We start from the raw sequence: 10180 nt of genomic DNA, 5'->3' as shown, positions 1-10180 counted from the left end.
ATATAAAATAAATAATATTAATCTTTGTAAATTAATCAAATTGATTCTAAAAGTATTAAGATTAATACTTTCTTTATTATATTTCTTTATAGAAAACTATATTAATCCTATAGGAAATATAAAAAAAGAAATAGTTATACTTAAATTCATATAATAATAGAATTGTCTGCTTAATAATTATATTATAATCTTTTTGAATAATATTGAATAATATTATTAAGGGCAAAAGATAGTTAATTATGGTTATACGATTTATTGGGAACAATTTCCAATAATATTTGATTATAAGGTAATTAATCTACTTTTGTATATTTTTGATATTAAAATAATAAATACTCTAAAAGATTTGGAATATATTATTCAACTAAAGTTAGCTAGGCAGATTACTATATATATTAATAGTATCTTAATTATTTAGAATATTAAAAGTAATATTTCTAATTTATTCTAATAAGTATTTTTATGTTATTATAAGATTATAAGGAATAGATAAATAATAATCTAATAATTACCTGAATACACTGGAATCCTTAGAAATAAGAAAACTAATTAATTTGTCAATCTGAGCATTTATAATAATTATATTGAAAATGATAATTTATTGCTCCTTACTATCAATAGGATAAGCTTAATAGTTAAAACCCTTAAATAAGAGATAGAGTAGAGATAATGAAAGCGAAATAAGATTACTTTTGCTAGCTGATATTATTATTAGTATTTCAACTATTAAGTTAAGGAATCAAAGAAATTTGCCTTTCCCTATTCTATTTTTTAGTAACTAATAATATTTAGAATTGGATATAAGAACTTTATATTCTATTACTAATACTTTTAGTATAATAATATTATTCTAGAATACTTCTATAAATATAATAAAGAATCTAAATATCTAATACTCTACTAATACTTTTGTATTTAATTTGAAAATTAATTAAATAAATTCAATTTAATTTTATGAAATATAAAGAGTATAATTAATTATTTCTTTTTTTTTTAAAAAATTTCAATAAATTTTGCAAATTTTCTAATAATTATTAATCATTTTGAGTAATTATATTTAATTTCTCTAAAGATTTTTTAATTTCTTATTTTTATATTATTAATTAGAATTATATCTCTCTTTAGAATTGCTTTCTTTTCTTTATTATTATATATAAATTATATTATACAAAAACTAATAATATAGAGCTTTATAGTTAGCTACAAACCTGAGTTACCTAATATGAAATGAGTTGAATAGTACTAATATTGTAAGTAGGAGATAAGCAATAGGAGTGTGCATAGCACCTCTGGTTACCTTTCCCCCAATCTGCATTATAGCTGTAGAAGAATGGAACGCATAGCTATGCCGGCACCCCCGCTAGTATAGTTCATTCCTAGTATCCCCTGGGAGATCGTGGCGAGCCCCTACGGCTTGCCCCCCGAATGTAAATTAAAATAAATAAATAAAATAAATAAAATAAATAATTAGATTATAATAATAATTACATTAATTATGTCTAGAGGCTATACTAACCGGATCTTATAATCTATTAAAAGATTGAGTGGAAAAGGTCTTTATATTAACTATATAGCTATATGAGTAAGTATATTGATTCTTTTATAATATTATATAAGGAAACTAATATATCTGTTTATAGTTTGTCTAATCTAACCTATTTAGGTAATTGTATTATTAATCACTATACGTGCTTAGCATCGGTAACTTCTATTCCTTTTAACAATATATTTATTCAATTTTGAGGGGGGTAAATTTGTAATGAAATTCATAATTATTTCTTTTTATAGTTTATAAGATATAAAAAGAATCTATAATTTATTGTAAAATTTATATCTTTTTATAATAATTTGCTAGTATATTATATAAATTTTAATATAATTTTTAATATTTTTTTTTATTGAAGATTAGAAATATTTTGATTTTAGGATTTTGAGGGTTTTTGTGATACTTCAATATTTATTTATAGGATTATTATAATAAACTTCTAGAATTTCTGTTTTTAGAATAGAATCTAATAATATATAAACGTTTCTATTATATTTAAAAAGTCTATTAATATTTATTTATTATAGTAAAACGATTTTAATAGAATGTAATCTTTGATTTAAATATTTTTTATTTTTTATAAATTTATTATTTTATTAAAAATATAATAAAGCATTTTTTATTATTTTTAATATTAGTTTATATATTATTTTATTTTCTATTAAAATATAAATTATTTGATAAAATATTGATTATTTGTAATTAGTTTTAATTAATAAAGCTAATTATTTATAAAATAATAAGTTATATCTTTTTTATTATAAGAAGTTTATAATATTATATAGAGATTTTGTTTTTTTGGTGAATATATTATAGAATAACTTTGTAATTATTGATTTGTTTTTTAATTTGTTTTATAAAATTAGAAGTATATTATTAATATCTTTTGTTTTTATTATATAATTAGGGCAATATGATAGTCTATTGGTAAAATTAAATTTTCCTGGTTTATATATTATTTTGAAATTATATATAATTAGAATCTTTATTTATTTAGTTTATTTATTATTTAGAATTTTTTTTATTATAAAATATTAAAAATTATTATAATCAAATATAATTATAATTATATATTAACTATCTATTGTATAATAATATTATTATATAAAAATATTATATATTATAAATAATTCTTGATTATAAATTAAATATTATTATTCCATAGAATTTAGTTTTTTTGAATAGAATATAATAGAATATTATTATTATATAAATAATATTTTTGTATTTATAAAAAATAATTATAATAATATATAATCTAATATAAATATTAATATATTAATTTCCATTATTATATAAAACAAAAAATCAAAATATCAAAAAATTAATATTAAAATAAAAGTTTTTTTTAAAATTTCAAAAGTTTTTTAAACTTTATTAATCTATTTGAATTTAATTATACTTTTTTTCTTTTTCATTTCTTTTATTAATATAATTATATTATAAATTATAATTAAATAGGTTTTAATAAAATGTTGATAAAAGTTTATAAAGTTAAGAAATACTTATATATTCTGGAAATTATTGAATATAGACTATTCTATTATAATCTGAATATATTCTAATTCTATTATAATTGAAATAATTGAAATAATAAAATTTAAAAACTCAATTTTGTTTATATAAAAGATATATTTTTTTAATTTCATATAGAATTTATATTTAATAAAATATTTAAGAATCCTTTAAATATTTATTATATATATAACTTTATTCTTTAAATAAATCAGAATATTATTTAAATATATTATATAAATATTATTTATTAAATTTATTAATATTTAATTGATATATATTTGAAATATTATTAAAATATTAATGAAATTAAATAGTATTATTTTATATTTGTATTAATTATATTATATATAAAACACTTTTTTTTATTTGTTTTCTGTTCATATATGGATGTGGTGATATATGTTTTTTAAATCTAGTTTTATAAAAATAATATTTTATTATAATTGATTTAAGGATTTATTAATAAAGAATAATAGAATTCTATTTTTTTTATAATTTGATTTAATTTGTAATAATCGATATATAATCAATAACCTCTTTTCTTTTTAGATATAAATATAATTGAAATATTCATTAAATTAATCAATTTTTTAATTTATCCTTTTTTTTAATATTCTTTAAAATATTCCTATAATATTAGGAATTCCTTTTTTAATAAAAAGTAAATAAGATTTTAAAAAAAATTGAATTAGATTTGAGATTAATATAATATTGTATTAAATAATAATTAGATAAAAGATTACTTTTATTTTTTAAAAATATTATTTTATATTTTTTAAATTCCTTTAATATAATGAGTAATTTTAATACAAATATTATATAATCTTATATTTTTAATTAATAGAATATATTATTATTTAGGAATATTATAAAGATTTAATTACCTTATTTTATTTCTTAATAAAATTTCTTTATCAGAATTATTTCAAAATTATTAAGATTAGAATAATATTAAAAAGATATTGATTTTTAATTAATATTTAGGTTTATTATTTATAATTAAAATAAATTTAGAATAATATTTATCTTTAATAAATCTAATATAATAAAAATAAAGTTATAAATATAAATTCTTTTTTTCCTTTTATTATTCTTTATTTTTATAATAAATTTATAATTTTTATATAAGGTAATAATAATATTATTTATAAAATATAAATAAAATACTTTCTTATTTAATATTTAATCTCACTTTATATATTTATTTATTAAATAATATTAATTTATATTTCTAAATTAATAAAATATTAAAAAACTATTAGCTTTTTATTTATATTGAAAAATATAATAATTATACAAATTATTTTCCCTTTTTTTTTATAAATCTAATATTAGAGGAATACTTATTATAATAATTAAATCTAAATGTTTTTTAAATAAAGAATATTAAATATATTATTTAAATAAATAAAATCTTTATACTTTCTTTTATAATACTTATATATAATAAGGTTTTAATATATAATAATATAATATCTTTTTTATTGATATTTATAATAAATAATATTTTGAATATAATTTATATATAATATTTTAATAAAAAGCTTTTTCAATTTAATTACTAAATCTCTTATTAAATAATTTAATTTTTAATCCTAAAAAATAATATTTATAAATATATTATTCTATATATAAAAGTATTTTAAAAGAAAATCTAATTATAAAAAAAATGAGTATATTTGTATATTTATTATAATTTTCTAATATTTTTATTTGAATATAATTTATTAATATTTTTTAATTTATAAATATATTTAATAAATTTAAGATAAGATTTAGATTATTAAGATAATTTGAATATTCTTTAAATTAAATTAAATAAAAGATTTATTGATAATTTTTTTTTTAAATATTATTTAGCTTTTATTTAATATTTTTTTTTAAAATCTTTTAAATATATTATAAAGATATTTATAATTTTACTCTTTTTTTAATTTGTATATATAATTTTTTAAATTATTTATTATTATTAGTTCCTTTTATTTATAATTATATTATATATATATTCTTTAAAGTTTTCTAATTTTATTATTTTATTTAATAATTCGTTTTTATATTAATATTAAATTACTAGGAATTGTTTTTTAAAATATTAAATAATATAATTTTTTTTTATCTATTAAAAAATAATATCTATTATTGTTTTGAAATATAATTTTTATTTAAAAGAAAAAATCTTTAACTTTATTAATATTTTTTCCTTTATATTATTTTAATTTCTATAATTTAGAAGATTTTCCTTGATTTAAAATAATAACCCTAGGAATTATATATATTATAACTATAGAATTATTATAATTAATTAAGATAATTATATATAATAATAATTTATTATTATTTTATAAATTTTTCTTATAATAATTATTTCTTTTCTTATTTCTTAGAATTATTAAATTAATAATAAATTCTTATTATCAAAAGATTATTATAATTAAGTCATTTATATATCAATATTGATTTTCTTAAAAAGTTAATTAATATCCCTATTTAATTGATTTAAGATTATATTATATGAATTATAATCTTTAGACATTCTTTTTATAAAGATTATATTAATATTAATAGCTTTTCAATAAATATTAGTTAATAAACTGTTTTATTGAAGAATAAAAGAATTGTTAAAATAAATATTAATAATAAATCAATTAGATAAAATATAGTACAAAGATTTTTCATTAATTCTTCTAAACTTATAAAAACTATACAATTTATATATATATGCGGGCTCCCTTCGGCATATGATAGGCCCAAGGGCTTACTATTATGTGCCTAATGGAGCCCTTTAGTCCATGACCGTGACAAATAATATAAAAGAGCTAAATATCTTTAAATAAAAAGGAGTTTATAAAATTAAATATTTATTTAATAATAGTATTAAATTTAAAACTAGATATATAACTAAAGAATTTAAATAATCATATAAATTAGATTATTTAAATATTTTTATTAATATAATAAAACAAATACCCTAGAAATTAGTATTTGTATTAATAATAAATAAAGAGTAATATATATATAAAATAAATATAGTTTTAGCTTTTATATAAAAAAATATTAATAAAAATATATATATTAAAATCTTTGAAATATATTATAAAAATGATATAATATTAAAGCTAAAGAAAGCTCTATATAAATTAAAACAGTTTATTAGAACTTAATATACTATATCAAAAAGTATATTAAATAAATTAAATTTTACTTATATAAAATCAAATAAATATTCGAGATTAATATTAAATATATTTGTTAATAATATTATTATTATAGATTCTAGTAAGGTTCTAATTAAAGATTTTATTAAAAATCTTAAAAATAATTTAGATCTAAAAGATCTAGATTTAATAAAAGATTATTTAAATATTTAAATTAATTTAAATAAAGATTATATTAAATTATATCAAGAAGAGTATATAAATAAATATTTAAAAGATCTAAAACTAAAAGATTGTATTCTTATAGCTATATTTATGGTTACTAAAAATGATATAAAAATAAATCCAAATAAAGCTGATTTAAATAAAATAAAATGGGCTTAAAAAACAATAAGAAAATCATTATATTTAATATTAAAAACTAAATAGGATATTACTTATTTTATATTAAAATTGGTAAGATTATATAACAATTATAAAAAGAATATTTCGATATTTAAAAAAAACTAAAACATTCAAAACTATATATAAAAAAGATAATAATAAATATATTAAAGAGTTTTGTAATACAGATTATATAAAAAAATAAAAGCTTTATTTAATTTATTAATAACTATATATTTATACATAAAAATAATTTAATTAATTGAAGAATTAAATTATAATCTATTGTAGTACAAAATATAATAGAATCTAAGCTAATTGTAATAAAATTAGTTATTTAAGAAACTATATATTTAAGATATATATTATAGAAATTAAAATAATATATTCTAAATACTATAATAGGAGTAAGTATATTGATATAAAATATTATTATATAAGAGATTTTATAAATAAAGGATATTAAGATTTGATATAGATTTCTATAGAAAATCAATTAGCTAATAAATTAATTAAGTTATTAGATAAAATTGAATTATTAAGATTTATTAATATAATTCAAAATTTTAATAATTATTATTAAAATTAATAATATTAGTACTCTTTTTTTTAAAAAATAAAAAGGTTTTTAATAAAACTATAGCTTTAATTTTCTTATAAGTATATAGACTCTATTTTTCACTGAAATATACTCTTATATATTATATATAATATATATAATGAATCTATTGAGAAGTAGTAGTATAGCTTATATGATCGAGACTCTTAGAGAGTATAGTTCTATTGATAATAATGAAATAACTTTTATTATTATACTTTATATTATAACCAAAATTGAATACCATATTCTCTAATACTATCGAAAATAAATTTATTTATTCTTATACTATTAAAACCGAAATAAATTTACTTTTATATTATTTAAATTTTTATAATAATTAATTTCTAGAATTTCTTGATTAGAATCTATAATTTCTAAACCTAGAATTTATAAAATTTGAAAGATATAATTTATAGCAAATTACTCTTATATACTCTAAAAGCGATTTAATTATTTCTATATATTGTAGTTTATAAGTTAGTATATTAATGTTTAATATAAGTAGAATATAACAATAAATAGACTAGTATTAGTCTATTATAGGAAGCTAGCTTAGACTAACAACTAAAAAGGAATTTAAATATATAATATTTTTGAATCTATATATCAATATTCACTTTTCTTTTTCATATATTTTATCGTAGGTTATAGACTAGTAGTATTATATGGAAGCTAGCTCGGTTTAACAACTAAAATGAATTATATAAACAGTGTAACACATGATATTAAAGAATCTATATATCGATATTCAATTTCTTATTTTTTATTCAATAAGGGAAAAGATCTTATTTTATGCTTTTTCCTATTAATCTAATTTTTCCGCTTTTGTTAATCTTTTGCAAATCTTTTCCAAATCTGATTATTCTTTTGAAATAAAGCTTTTTTTCTTATTCTTTATTTTATAGTTTGTTTTCGGATTTATAATCATTTTCGGATTTATAATTGTTTTTATATTCTATAATTATTTTCGGAAGTTTATAAGTAATAATCATGTAATTTTATTACATAATATGCTCATATTAAGTTGAATGCTTTTAAAAGATAACGTAACGTATAGGGAACTCGAATATATGAGGAACTCGAATACTTTTAGTTTATTATTAATTTGAAATTATAATAACTTTTATTATATATACTCAATTATTTTCTATATCTATTCAAATTAAAAAAGAACTTCAAAAAACTATAACTTTATTTTAATTAAAAGAATTTAAATTAATTAGAAAGGTTATAAAATATTTTGAAATTCTTAAATCTATTTTAGTTAATAAACTAATTAAAAAAAAATATATTCCCAAGTTTATAAAATAACTCAAATTCTTTTAAATATAAAAGAAAATATTTTTATATAATAGATTTCACAATTTATTATTATTAAATTCCCTATTATATTTATATTAATAAAGAAAATAATTAACAAAATTCGTTTTTAATATATTCAAATTATATTATCTCGAAATCCTATCTCAATAGAAATTCTATTTATAAATTATAAATAAATCTATAAATTCCTAAAACAATATTTAGAATTTAAAATATACTATTTATATTAATTAAAATTTAATTAAATTAAAGAAACAATTTTAGAGAATATATAGATTTGATTTAATATATTTTATATATATTTTATTAACAAAAATATAAATTAAATAATATATATAATATAAATAAAATTGAATTTGAAATTGGAAATATTTAAAATATTTATATAATAATTATTTTTAAAATTCAAAATATAAATTCTATATAGATTTTAAAGGATATATTTTAAAACTAATAATTCTTTATTAATATAAATAAATAAATTTCAAATAGTTATAAATTAAAATAATTAAAAAAGATTTTTGAATTAGAATTCAAAAAAGTATTAAATAATTAATCTCAACTTTTAATTATAGATAATTATTTAAACTATATTATAAATAGCTTTATTACTTTTTATATAAATAATAATATTGATTTATTTATATTATCTTTTTATTACTTTTATTTATTCTAATTATTTAATATTATAATATATAGATTAATAAAATAATATTATATTTTAAAGATCAATTAATATTCTTAAATTGATATAAAACGAATTCAAAAAATTGAATAAATAAAATTCTTTCAAAATATTAAAAAAAAAATTGAATTTTTTTAATATTAAAATTGATTAGAAAAAAATTAATTTAATATCTTTTATTTTATAAAAAGTATTTGATTTATTATTATTTAATTTTTTTTAATAATTTTTTATTTTATAAATAAGAATTTTTAATTAAGATTTAAATTTGTTTATATTTAAGAATTCTTTTTTAAATAAAAGAAAACTAAAGTAAATAAATCACATTTTTAATATAATTTTAATAAATAATAATTCTTTTATATTATTAATTTATTAATATATTAAGAGAATAATTAAACTTATAGAATTTTAAAATATTAAAATAGTTTTATTTTGGAAATAGTTTTTTGATATTTAAAAGATAATTGAAATTGAAAAGAAGAAAATTCAAAATAAAAAAGTTAAATTATAAGATTAATTTGTTTTTAATATTAAGAAAGTATTGAAAATAATATATAAAATAGAGGAAAAACTAAAAAGAAAAAGTTATAAGAATAATTATATAAATATTTAATTAAAGAATTAGAAAAAGATTGAAAAAAAGAGTTAATGAATAGTTCAAATGATTTGAAATTGAAATTGAAGGATTGTATAGGTTTTAGAATAAGATTGTATATAAAATAATTGAAAAAGTATTTGAGTTCTTTATATGTCCGAGTTCCCTATATGTTATATTATATATATATATTATATTATTTTATTAAAATAATAGTTCTCTTTAATATATATTATCTCTTTTATATATATTATACTAGTTTTATTTTCTATATTTTATAATTCAATCTCAAGTTGAGTATATAATATGAAATACTCAGTATATTCTGAAAACATATAATTACTTATTAAATCTGTATAATATAAAGTTC

The sequence above is a fragment of the Botrytis byssoidea genome, assembly GCF_014898295.1.
Source record: "Botrytis byssoidea strain MUCL 94 chromosome Unknown BBYS_004, whole genome shotgun sequence".
NCBI lineage: Eukaryota > Fungi > Ascomycota > Leotiomycetes > Helotiales > Sclerotiniaceae > Botrytis > Botrytis byssoidea.
The sequence above is the reverse complement of the archived record's forward strand: the minus strand, read 5'-3'. Positions refer to the sequence as shown.